The sequence below is a fragment of the Chiloscyllium plagiosum genome, unplaced genomic scaffold (genome assembly GCF_037043375.1).
Source record: "Chiloscyllium plagiosum isolate Xiang-an unplaced genomic scaffold, Cpla_swu_hap1 HiC_scaffold_10, whole genome shotgun sequence".
NCBI lineage: Eukaryota > Metazoa > Chordata > Chondrichthyes > Orectolobiformes > Hemiscylliidae > Chiloscyllium > Chiloscyllium plagiosum.
The window spans coordinates 38,812,633-38,825,668 of NW_028270148.1; the positions used below are offsets into that span (position 1 = coordinate 38,812,633).

General features: G+C 38.8%; 1 protein-coding gene and 1 long non-coding RNA gene across 3 annotated transcripts in view; one reads left to right on the forward strand and one right to left on the reverse strand.

Moving 5' to 3' along the window:
- thada (THADA armadillo repeat containing) overlaps nucleotides 1-13,036 on the forward strand; it is a 380,305-nt gene that overhangs the window by 212,776 nt on the left and 154,493 nt on the right. The window lies entirely within an intron of this gene.
- LOC122552760 (uncharacterized) overlaps nucleotides 12,486-13,036 on the reverse strand; it is a 91,891-nt gene continuing 91,340 nt past the window's right edge. Inside the window, exon 4 of the long non-coding RNA XR_006312482.2 lies at nucleotides 12,486-12,820. This is a non-coding gene — a long non-coding RNA (uncharacterized LOC122552760). The remainder of the gene's footprint in view (nucleotides 12,821-13,036) is intronic.

Below are 13,036 nucleotides of genomic sequence, written 5' to 3' on the forward strand. Positions count from 1 at the left end.
GAAGCCATCTTAAGGAAGTCTTTTTAAAAATGTAGTCTTAAAATATAATTGTAGAATTACAATATCTTCATTCATGGAATAACACTGACAATCTAACATGAAGCATGAGCAACACAAACAAAAGTAGTTTCTATCACATGGCAAGCCATTATCTTTGGGATGGAGAAGATGCAGATAAACTCACTGCCATAACACGCAAAATTCGCAGTTGCTCTCTGTTTCGTAACGAGAGCGTAGAGATTCAACAATTTTCAGTGTTTCCTGGAATCAGTGAGAATTTAATGTCTTACATGCATATTGGATGACAGAGGCAATTTAATCTGGTGAGCAGGGGCAGGTATGGACTGCATCACCTTGCATAACCTCCACCCAGTTAATTCCATGGCAGGATGCTTGCCGTTCAGCCCTGGGGCCATTTGAGCCCTTTACATAGCAATTAAGACCCACTAAAGGGCATCATCCTGACACCACTGGTACTAACTAAGTAGCAGGCAGGAAACACATCAAACAAACCATATGAGGTAGCTTATAGAATTATAGTGAGTGCAGGGGTTAGGAGTAATCTCTTCAAATCAATGTTTTAACTGCTACTGCAAAAGAGCAAGTTACAAATAAAAAATGTGTCACAGCAATTTTTAAAACTTCCTTGCAGGCTGCTTATTTTTACCTCCATAGTATAACTTTGCTCCATTCTTGTTTCATCTCTTCTAATGGATAAACTCTCATCCGTGAGTTTGTTATCTCCACACTATTCTAATGCACTCCTGGCTGACCTTCCACATTCTACCTTCCACAAACTTAACTTCTCCAAAGCTTTGCTGCCTATGTTCTAAATGCAACTCGCCCAGTGGTTCCCAACCTTTTCAATAACATGGAACACTTCACTGAAATAAACAATTCTACTATCCTTTAAATTTTGTTCTTTGGTCATATGAGTCTAGAATGTTTATGTTTTGAAATCAAATGAAAATATTGTACTTTTAATTTGATGATTAACTCTCACAAATTTTATGAGTTATAATTTTGGTTGGATAGAATATCTTTTGAGACAGCAAAAAATAGGAACACAAGTAGGCCATTTATCTTGTCAAGCCTGTCTCTCCTATTCAGTAATATCATGGCTGATCTGGCACTCCTGATGGCCACTTCCCTGTCCTTTCCCCTTAATTCCTGATTCCCCAACTGATCAAAAATCAAACTATCTTTGCCTTAAATATATACAAGGTATCTGGCCCCACAGCTCTCTATGGCAAGGAGTTCCAAAGACTTAGTCATATGACAGAAGAGATTCCTCTTCATCTCAGTCTTAAATTGGCATACCTTAATTCTGAGAATCTGCCCGGTCCTAGACTCTCCCACGAGGGATAACATTCTGTCAGTAATTATTCTGTCAATCCCATTAAGAATCCTGTATGTCTCAATAAGATCACCTCTCATTCTTCTAAATTCCAATGAGTAAAGTCCCAACCCGTTTAACCTTTGTTCATAACCTTTGTTTCAATCCAGGAATCATCCTAGTAAACCTTCTGTGAACTGCCTCCATTGAAGTATCTTTCCTTAAATAAGAAGATCAAAACTGCACACAGTACTGCAGATGTGGTCTCACCACAACTTGTACAGTTGCAGTAAGACTTCCCTGCTCTTATATTCCAAACTCTTTGAAATAAGGGCCAATATCCCACTAGCCTTTATGACTACCCACTGCACTTGTGTGCTAGCTTTCTGTGTTTTGGGCACAAGCACCTCCAAATCCCTTTGTGTTGCAGCTTTCCACAGTCTATCTCTGTCTAAATAATACTCTGTTCTTTTGTTCTCCTTTCCAAAATGAACAACTTCACATTTCCTCACATCATAATACATTTACCAACTTTTTGCCCATTTAACCTATCATATCTCTCTCCTGTTCCATGTCTAAAAGCCAATTCTCTATCCATACTAACATACTACCTTCAAAACAGTGGTCTCTTATCTTATGATCTGAGCTTTTGTGCTGCACCTTGTTGAACGCCTTCTGGAAGTCCACAACACATCTACTGGTTCCCCTTTTTCCACTCTGGTTGAAACTTACTTGAAAATCTCTAATAAATTAGTCAGCAATAATTTACTTCTCATGAAGCCATGCTGCTTGATTAGGTTGATTTTCCAAATGTTTGCTGTTTCTTCCTGAAAAGTTGATTCCAATATTTTTCCAACAATAGATGTTTGATTAATTGGCCCATAGTTACTAATTTATTGTCTCCCTTCCTTTGGAATAATGGTGTCATGTTGGTAGTTTTCTAATTCACTGGTATTTCTCCAGAATCCATGGATGTTTGGAAAATTACAACCAGTGCATCCACTATCTCTGCAACTACCTCTTTTAGGATCTGGGGACTCACCTATCTTCAGCTCCATTAGTTTGTGTAATACTACTACTCTAGTGATGTGATAGTACTTAAGTACTCTCCTACATGGGTGGCACGGTGGCACAGTGGTTAGCACTGCTGCCTCACAGCGCCAGAGACCCGGGTTCAATTCCCGCCTCAGGCGACTGACTGTGTGGAGTTTGCACGTTCTCCCCGTGTCTGCGTGGGTTTCCTCCGGGTGCTCCGGTTTCCTCCCACAGTCCAAAAGATGTGCAGGGTCAGGTGAATTGGCCATACTAAATTGCCCATAGTGTTAGGTAAGGGGTAAATGTAGGGGTATGGGTGGGTTTCGCTTCGGCGGGTCGGTGTGGACTTGTTGGGCCGAAGGGCCTGTTTCCACACTGTAATCTAATCTACATTCTTCAGTATTAATGGGATGTTCTTAGTGTCTTCCGTGTAAAAACTGGAGCAAAATATTTGTTTAACTCCTCTGCCATTTTCTTGTTCCCATGACTACTCAGATTAATTTTCTAAGGGGGCTATGTTCATTTTGATTTCTCATCCTTTTCATACATGGAAAGAAGGTTTTGTCAGTTTTTATATTCCTCACTCATAATTTATTTTCTCTCACTGTATTATCCTTTTAGTCTTCCTTTGCTGAATTCTAAATTTATCACCGTCTTCCAGGCAATCACTGACTTTTGCTCCTTACTTGCTTTTTCTTTCAATTTAATATTTTCTTTAACTTTGTTGGTTATCCATAGTAGTTTATCTCGCCCTTAGAATCTTTCCTCCTTGTTGGTGTATGTTTTTGCTGACCGTCACAAATTGCTTCCTTAAATGTCTGTCACAGCTTGCCTACTGTCTTTCCTTCTAATCTGTCCGCTCAGTCCACTTTAGATAATTCTATCCTCGTTTCACTGTAACTCCCTTTATTTAAGTCAAACATCATTGTTTCTGAACCAAGTTTCTCACTCTCATTGATTATTAAATTCCATCACATTACAATCACTGCTTCTGAGTGAATCTTTTACTCTGAGGTCATCTCTTCAACTTTACTAACCATTACCAGATCCAAGATAGCCTGGTTGGCTGCATGACATATTGCTCTGGGAAACTGTGCCTTATGAATTCTTTGTCCCTGTCATGATTTGGTAGCTGAAATGTGAGACTGTTTTTTTCCCTGAGCTGCTGTTTCTCACTGAGTGGTAGTTGAGCCAGCCAACCCAACCCCACCCCACCCCATGACTCCTTCCGCCATTTTAGAGAGCAATAAATAGTTGACCACATTGCTATAGGTCTGCATTCACATGTCACCCAGAGCAAATACAGACAGCAGATGTTCTTCACCGAAGAGCATTAGTATTTTTGTGACAATCAACAATGATTACATGGTTGGCATTAGACTAGCTTTTAATTCCAGATTTTATTGAATTCCTATTTCTCCATCTGCTAAAGCAGGATTCAGACCCATGTCTCCAGTACATTAGACCGGGTCTCTGAATCACTTGTCCAGTGACTTTCCCACTGCACAACCATCTCTCTTTAAAAGTGTATGGGAAACTATTCCCTAATGTACTCTGTGAATTCATTTTCATAGCTACCTTTTCTAATCCAAATAATCCATTCGACATGAAGATTAAAGTCACCCATAATTACTGCTCTATTCTTTTAACATAGTCTATTGTTAGCTGATTTGCAGCCTTTCCTATGGCGTGGCTACTGTTTGGAGGGTTATACACTACTCCCACCAATGTCTTTGCCTTACTGTCTTTTAACCTTCTCCCGTATGGACTCTTGCACCATTCGCGCCTAGATCATCTGTCACGACTGTCCTCATTTTTTTCTCTTATTAACACTGCCACACCACCACCTTTTTCCTTCCCTCCTGTCTTTCTGGAAGGTCAAATATCCCTGAATGTTAAATTCCAGTTTAGAGTTCATCATAACCATGCCTCTGTAATGGCTATGAAATCATATCCATTTACCGCGATTTGTACCATCAGTTAATCTGCCGATACTGAATGCTTTGTGCACTAAGATACAAAGCCTTGAGGTTCGCTCTGTTATCAAATTTCCCAACATGTTTATGGTTCCTTTGTGTGATATAGTGTTTACATGTTCTGTCCTGTTCTTTTACTTTCTGGTATCAGTAAGCCCCACCAATAACTTGCAATGCTAGATGAACAGTGAGGGTGGGTTCAGCTGCATGGAAAATTAAAAAATTTATTTGTTATATATTGATATTCATTACCTTTGTACAACATTTCACAGTACACTTGGACAGTTTTCACTGCACTGAGCCATCACCCTCCATAGGCTCTTGATTAATGCCTCTATTTTAGAATTCCCATTGTGGTTTTCAAATCACTCCATTGTTTGTCCCTCCCATCTCTATAATTGACCCATCCCTATAGAATTCCAAAATTTCAACATTCTCCAGATTCAGGCATCTTGGAAATGCTTAATTTTATTCCCAGTAGGATTGGTTTCTATGTCCTCCATTGCCTAGTTCCCAATTTGGAATTTTCTCCACCTTTCCATCTCTGTATTTCACTTTCTTCTGTAAGTCATTCAATAAAAGAAACAAGATTTTCTCTAAGTTAAATTGACTAGAAATAGTGCAAATGTTGGAAACCTGAAATAAATGTACTAAACCATACAAATACTCGCCAGTGTTATGACACTGGGTAAACCCCTCTGCTGATTTAAAACCAGCATCACAGAAAAGATTTATCCACTGCGTTAATCTATGAAAATTCAATAGGCCAAGAACTAGTTAAAGTACAAATTAACAACTTTATTTCTTAAAGTATAACAGGGAATAATTAACTAACAACTATTTACAATTCCTTCCTCTAACCTATCTTTTACTTCCCCTCCACAATACTAGTTCGATAAAACCCCCCAATTAAGATTTACAAAACAGAACTTCTTATTTCAGAATCAGGCAGCTTTCAGTTTTCTCTGAATTCCTGTCTTCTTTTCTTCTTCTTGCAGATTCTGCTTCAGAGGTCACTGATCGGTGAAGGTACCTTTGAAGAGAGCTTTCTTTTTTGGGCAGTCTTTTTACATGCTGATGGCTTGGCAGTTCTCCTCTCAACTGTTCAACTTTCCCCAGTCTTGTATCCCTTTTAAGATTGTCAATATACTAAATTAAAACTGGATTGGAGTTTGGTTTTTTGGGGTATAATTTAAACTGATTGGCCTTATTTGAATCTGTTATTTGACCAGTCAAAAGTGCAGTGCATTTGTGTAGCGGCAATAAACATGAGAAATCTTTTTGACCATCAATAGAATGCATGTACAAATGTATTATTTAAAGTCCCTCATCCTCAGTCTGTGTACCATTGTGTATTGTTACAATAGATACAACTAATAGGATGCTTAAACATTCCTCATGAAGGGCTTATGCCCGGAACGTCAATTCTCCTGCTCCTCGGATGCTGCCTGACCTGCTGTGCTTTTCCACGCCACACTTTTCAACTCTGACCTCCAGCATCTGCAGGCCTCACTTTCTCCTGCTTAAACATTAGTCAAATTTACCCCATGTCACATATAGGAAATTAGTGTTAGTTGAGAAATGAGGGTGAACTACTTTTATAGTTACAAGTGGTTAGATCATTGCCCGTTAAAATACAGATTACTTTCAAAGGTTTTTTGCAAAGTAAAACTGCCCAGTCAAAAGTACAGTGCATTTGTGTAGTGGCAACAAACATGAGAAATCTTTTTTCACGTTGTCATCATCATATATTTTCTAGTGATGGAAATAGAATATTATCAATTTGGAACCTTATGCAATAAAATTGTGAAACTTGCTTTGAATCCTGTAAAATGAAGCAAAGTTACAGTGGTCTTTTCTTTCCAATTTTTATTTTCAAAAAATATCTATTCATTACATGAAAACTTTTCTTTGATAATTATATTTATCCAATTTTGACATTCTAATTATGCATTTTTATGTGCCTCCAGCTCAGTCCTGTGTGTGGCATACTTTGGTCAGAGCTGCTGGTAAATTATTGGAGCCAAGTGGTCCTTACCCACCATTTTCGAACAGTTGAGATCCTTTAATTTATTCGAAATCCTGGTTCAAAATAATAAATAGATTTATTAACATGCCTACAGCTCTGTTTGCTTTAATTATATGTACACTATAAATATTCACATTCCTGTGTGCTAAATTAGAACAACCCTTGGACTGTTCTACTCTGACCCTTCTAAGTATTCTGACATCACTGTAGTTGTACCTACCCCTGTGATCAGTTATAGAATTCAATGTGGGGGCATAGACATTTTAGAATTGCAATAAAACACTCCAATGTGCAAAATGATCACCATTTACAGGAACATTAAAATAAGCACTTAACCATACTGGCAATTAAAATTATTGGTGTTTTTTTTTAAATTGCCAGTTAACACATATGCTTAACTCTGCTGAATGTTGTAATTTACATTATAAAGTTATTTCTTTGGCTCCTAGCCTCCTTAAAAAGCAATTTCTAGAAACAGGGAGCAGCAGTTCGTTGTTTTAACAGACTTTGAAAGTTGCTTTCCTTTACAGGCAGCCTATTAATTCTTGTGAAAATGAAAAGCTTGGAAAAATAAATGAATTGAAATTGCAATTTAAGTCAACAGAGCCAGTGAAGGCAGTGTTGCCCACGGTGCAATATGTTGCTAAATGTATTTCAGCTGTAGCCCATCTGTCAAGGTACTTGAAGCATAGCTCAAACAATGTGCACTCAGAAAGCAATTGGCAGTAATACGTACTGAGATTTACATCAGTTTGTCAGTACTAATTCCAGAGACTCTGGGGTCATTCTTCATTTGTATACAGAGTCCAAATAAAATATCAGATATTGCTAAGCTGAATCATTGGAATGCATGTGGGAAGCAAGTGGTGTATTTTTAACAGAGAGCTCACTAAAGCCTCAGCTGGAAGCATGACATTAAAATCCAATAGCAACAGAAACTAATCCCACTGGGGAACTTACTTGAATTGGAGTTTTGTTCCTGCTCCTTTAGCGTAGTTCAAACTAGGCAAGCAGGGGATGATAACCCTAGTGTGTTTTATGATGAAAGAGATCTGCTAGTGAAATATTAAGTAGATGTTATTTAGGATATACCGGCATCTGCAATTATAATTGACAGTGCAGTGTAAAGGGTCTGTCCTGAATTGACTTGAAAGTTACAGTATATGCTTGGCTTGTCATTGTTTTAACTCAGGATGGAGTAACAAAGATTATAATTTCCCAACATTTTGCAAAAGAGTTAACCACACAAAAAAGATACTGGAATGCTGAGCTCTTCACTGTGGTTGTTAATGTGCAGCACTATGTTCACTGGATTAACTGAATGTGCACCTCAAACATTTACAGTACAGAAATAGGCTATTTAGCCCAACATGTCTGTGCCAGTTGCCAAAGGTCTAACTACACTAATGCTATTTTCTAGCTCCCCCACCCTTTACCCTGGAGGCTACAGCAACGCAAGTGAGCATCTAAATACTGCTTAAACATTGCAAGAATTTCTGACCCAACCACCCTTTTGGGCACTAAATTCCAGACACCCATCACCTGAGTGGAAAAAAAAGCAATCTCCTCAACTCTCTCTGAGCCTTCCACCTATTAACTTAAATCAATGCTGCCTTGTTATTGGAAGATGTACCTTTCTATGCCCATCACAATTTAAAATTCCTCTTTCACGTCCTGTTTGATCCTTTGCTGCTCCAAGAAAAGCAACACATTCTATCCAGTATTTCCTCATAGCTCAGACTCACCAACCCAGGCAGCATCTTGGGAAACCTCCTCTGTCCCTCTGTAATGCAATCACATACCTCCTGTAACTTGTTTTAGATTAGCTTAAATTCCCTACAGTATGGAAACAGGCCCTTCGGCCCAACAAGTCCACACCGACCCTCCGAAGAGTAACCCACCCAGACCCATTCCCCTACCCTGTATTTACCTCTGACTTTGCAATTTAGCACAGCCAATCTACCTAACCTGCACATCTTTGGATTGTGGGAGGAAACCCACGCAGACACAGGGAGAATGTGCAAACTCCACAAAGACAGTTGCCCGAGGCGGAAATGGAACCTGGTGCTGTTAGGCAGCAGTGCTAACCACTGAGCCACCGTGCCGCCCCACATACTTCATATGGCATAAAGACCAGAACTGCATGCTGTATTGCTGCTAGCATTACCACAGGCATTATTCTGGGTGAGATGGAGATGAGAAAAGTGTTCTTGGAAAACTTTATGGTAGATGGAGTTTTACACAAAAGTTGCCATCCTCCTCTCTTCTCAAAGCTTCTCTCTCTGTGGATACCACTCCTTTTCCAAACCTTGATTCAAAATAATTTGTGGATTCATAAAGTTAATTAAGTTTTGTGCATGCTTTTAATGATATGTGCATTATAAATACACTCATTCCTACATGCTACTCTTGGAACATTCTGTGGACTGACCTCCTCTGATACTTGGAAACTTTCTGGACATTATACCTAACCAGTTGTTGTTTATAGAATTAACTGAGGGACATAGATATTTTCAAATTGCATGCTGCAGCCCGAGATGCATTACACAATGACAGCCTCAACTTTGTGCAAAGTGGGGTAATCAAGTCTTGTAGCATCCCTGTATGTGTAAAGCAGCTCTCCAAAAGACCTTCAACATCAATTTAGATAATTACTTTCATATCATGAAACATCCAAGCCATTCCAACAGGTGCATTATAAAACAAAATATGACCACGAGCCACATAATGACATATTAGATCAGATGACTAAAATATTGTTCAAAGATTTCTGCTTTAAAGAGTGCCTTAAAGGAGAAAAGTGAGTTGGAGAGCAGGGAGGTGTGGGGAGGGAATTTCACATCTTGGGACCTCAGAAACTGAAGGAACAATTAGAATTAGAATCCCTACAGTATGGAAACAGGCTCTTCGGCCCAACAAGTCCACACCGGCCCTCCGAAGAGTAACCGACCCAGACCCATTCCCCTGGTCTGAATTTACCCCTGACTAATAACCTACACTATGGGCAATTTAGCATGGCCAATTCATCTAACCTGCACATTTTTGGATTGTGGGAGGAAACTGGATCACCGGGAGGAAACCCACACAGACACGGAAAATGTGAAAACTCCATGCAGAAAATCACCTGAGGCTGGAATCGAACTTGAGACCCTGGCACTGTGAGGCAGCAGCGCTAACCACTGAGCTGCCATGCTGCCCCAACTATCAATTATAATTGAGAATATGCAAGAGGTCAAAATTAGAAGAAAGCAGATGTGTCAGAGGGTTGTAGGACTGGAAAAATTACACTTATAGGGAGGGGCTAAACTTTTGAAGGGATTTGGAAACAAGAATGAAACTTCCATTCAAGGACGAGCTTGACCGGTGTAGTTCACAAGGTTAGGGATGATATAGGAAGAGAGCTTACTGCAGTTTCGGACAGTGAAAGCAGAGTTTTGATTGACCTTATGTTTGTAGAGAGTAGAATTTAGAAGACTAAACAAGCTTGAAATGTCATCTAGTACTTTGCCAAGGTAGAAATATGTTGAAAGTATCTCACTTGCAATTTGGTTGTCTTTTAAAACAATGCTGTTGGTAGGTCACTTGTGCAGTTCAATAGCTTTTCGCTGGTGATTGTTTAGCTCGTCTGTCTAGTGCAAATATGCAGACCAGGTTTGTAAAATTAGTGTAAAACAGCAGAAGAACTGTCTGACCTCAGAATAGGAACTGTGCTGATGCTTTTGGCAGATGCAGAGCATATTTGCATTTGTCCACATCACAGCATAAAGTTTCATGGAAATGTGGGGCTATCTGTCCAACAACACAATCATTACCTCTGCAAGGTTCTGTAGTCCACTGGAGACCCAGAGTCCAAATTTGTAACTGATCTGCCTCACTTGACTCCACTGAAGTTCATTTCTAATCTGAAATGATCTATCTATACAAGTGTTACTAGGAGAGCCACAGTACACTGTGTATTTTAAGTATATTGAATAGGCATAAAAGTGTTTTTTAGTTCATAACAGCTTTCTTCCACTGATGTGATTATCATATTGTACACACACAGCAGGATCCTGGTCAGAATAGCTCCCCTCATAACTGTCATGATGAAGAATTAAGTTAAATTCTGGTGATGACCTCTATTCCCTCAAAAGTTGTTAATTTGAAGGATAAAGTCTGGATTTTTAAGTTGGATTTAAAATGGGTTATCACCAGCCTTACTGTCACATAAATCAAAACATCTGAACTTAAGGTTCATGCGTATAAAAGGGAAACTAAAATACTTGGAATACAAATGGACTTGCTTGGTTTTGGTTTTATCTGCCAGTAGTTATAATTTGTATGAATGTAGTGAACAACTTTCAATATTGGATACCATTACTATGAATGGTACCAAGGAACAACTCGTTTCTGACAAGGATTCTATTGTACTCCATTCAAAAAATAAAGTTGTCTCATGACTGCATTACTTAACAGTTTAGGAGTGGTTCAATACTTCAATTTGTGTACACCTTAGTTTTGGAAACCTTTTGCCAAAAAACATTGAATTGGTTCCAACTTGGTGGTGTGAGTGACTTCATTTTTCTCCATGGACTTGCATTTTCAAAAATTCCAAATACAGTAATTCCTAAGTTAGGTGTTCCTTTTTCCTTTCATTTTCAATTCCTGTAATATTAGATTCTGTTAATTATATTTAGAGCCATGTAATCTGATATTCTGCAAAGTTCAGTAAGTTTATGCCAGCAGTGATGTGATCCTGTAGAACTAGATCCCACAAGCAAATTAACAAAGACTTCCTTACAATCCTGCATGAACTAACAAAGTATTGATGTGCCAACAGAAACCTCATAAACCACTTTTTTAACCTTTCCTTTGCCTAATACAATCACCTCATGAAGGCACTGGTATTTTGTTGAGTTATGATTCCATAGGAAGCAGGGGATTTTCAAGTACTTGCCTCACTGGCTATGACAAAAAAAAATTTCTCCATTTGTGTGATTTTTTTCGGAAATGAAGAAGAATGGAACTTTGCATCCATCATATAGATATTTGGCACGTCCTTCCATAGGATGTAAAAGAATGAAAGAACTTGTATTTATTTGTCTTTCACAATTTCAATACTCTTGAAGTGTAATCAGTGTCATAAATGTAAGCAATTAATGTGTGCACAGCAAAATTCTTCAGTTTTTTTCAGAAGAGTGCATAACTTTAAGGTTAACTTATTTTTATGTTCAGGGTGGGAGAGATGATTTTATTTTCATTTTTTAAGGTTTTCTAGGCTTTGTACCAGAGAGTCTGGAGACCTGTTTGTTTGACTGCATTTTGAATGATGTTTTGAAACTCCTGCCATGCGAAAATGGGTTAGTGGACCAGTGCATTAAAAAAAGTTAAATAAAAGTTGTACTGTTGCCTTGTGATTGGTCCAGGTTAATTGGTCACACAAGGGACAGAAAAATCTAAAGGTCGAGAAGTTGCCAGCAGTGACCTTGCCCTTTCCTGTTGTGTTCTGCCAGCCGTAGATAATTTCAGAAGTCACACGACACCAGGTTATAGTCCAACAGGTTTTTTTAAAATCACAAGCTTTTGGAGCGCTGCTTCTTCATCAGGACTTCACCTGACGAAGGAGCAGTGCTCTGAAAGCTTGTGATTTGAAATAAACCTGTTGGAGTATAACCTGGTGTTGAGTGACGTCTGACTTTGTCCACCTGTGTTACATCATGGCAACCATAAAAAGTGGTCAGGTATTGACTTTAGGGTTGTAAAGGTTATAGTATCTTTATGTTCATCTCAGTTCATTGTGGTCTTGATATCTTGCCATTACTCAATGATACTGCTATGGTGGTGGGTGAGTCATGGTTTGATGTTTTTGCGAGCAAAGGTCTTGGTCAGGGCATTGGGATAAGTCCCGGTCATGATTTGGTAGCTGAAATGTGGGGATGTTTTTCCCCGAGCACCTGTTTCTCAGTGAGTGCTAGTTGAGCTACCCAACCCCTCCCCTCCCTATCTCACCCCACCCCACCCTAAACCATTGCTCCATGTGCCACTTCAGAGAGCAATATATATAGTTGATCACATTGCTGAATCACATGTCAGCCAGAGCAAATACAGACAGCATATGTTCTTCACTAAACAGCATTAATGAACCAGTTATATTTTTATGACAATCAACAATGCTTACATTGTTTATTTTAGACTAGCTTTTAATTACAGATTTTATTGAATTTATGTTTCTCCATCTGCTATATCAGGATTCAAACCCATGTCTCCAGAACATTAGACTGGGTCTCAGAATCACTTGTCCAGTGACTTTACTGCTGCATCATCACTTCTCCTTAAATGTATATCGGTACAATGTTTGCTTCATAATAATTCTTGCCACTTCTACATTCTTCTACCGCAGACTTCTGAAATCTCATTTGCTTGCTCCCAGTGGCCAGTTGAAGCCAAATATAATCCATTGTTCAACTGAAAGAGGAAAAAAAATAATGTATTCACCGAAGTTTGTGCCTGTTATTTGTTTGATTGGATAGATTTAAAACGTTAGTGAAACACCTTCATGACAGTCAATTGTACATCCCCATTCTTGTGTGTATATATTGCATATGGTGCTATCACTGTTGTCTTCCAGAAACTTGGAGTACGCACATGCATGTTGGTTACTTTGTTATGGTCACATGCAGT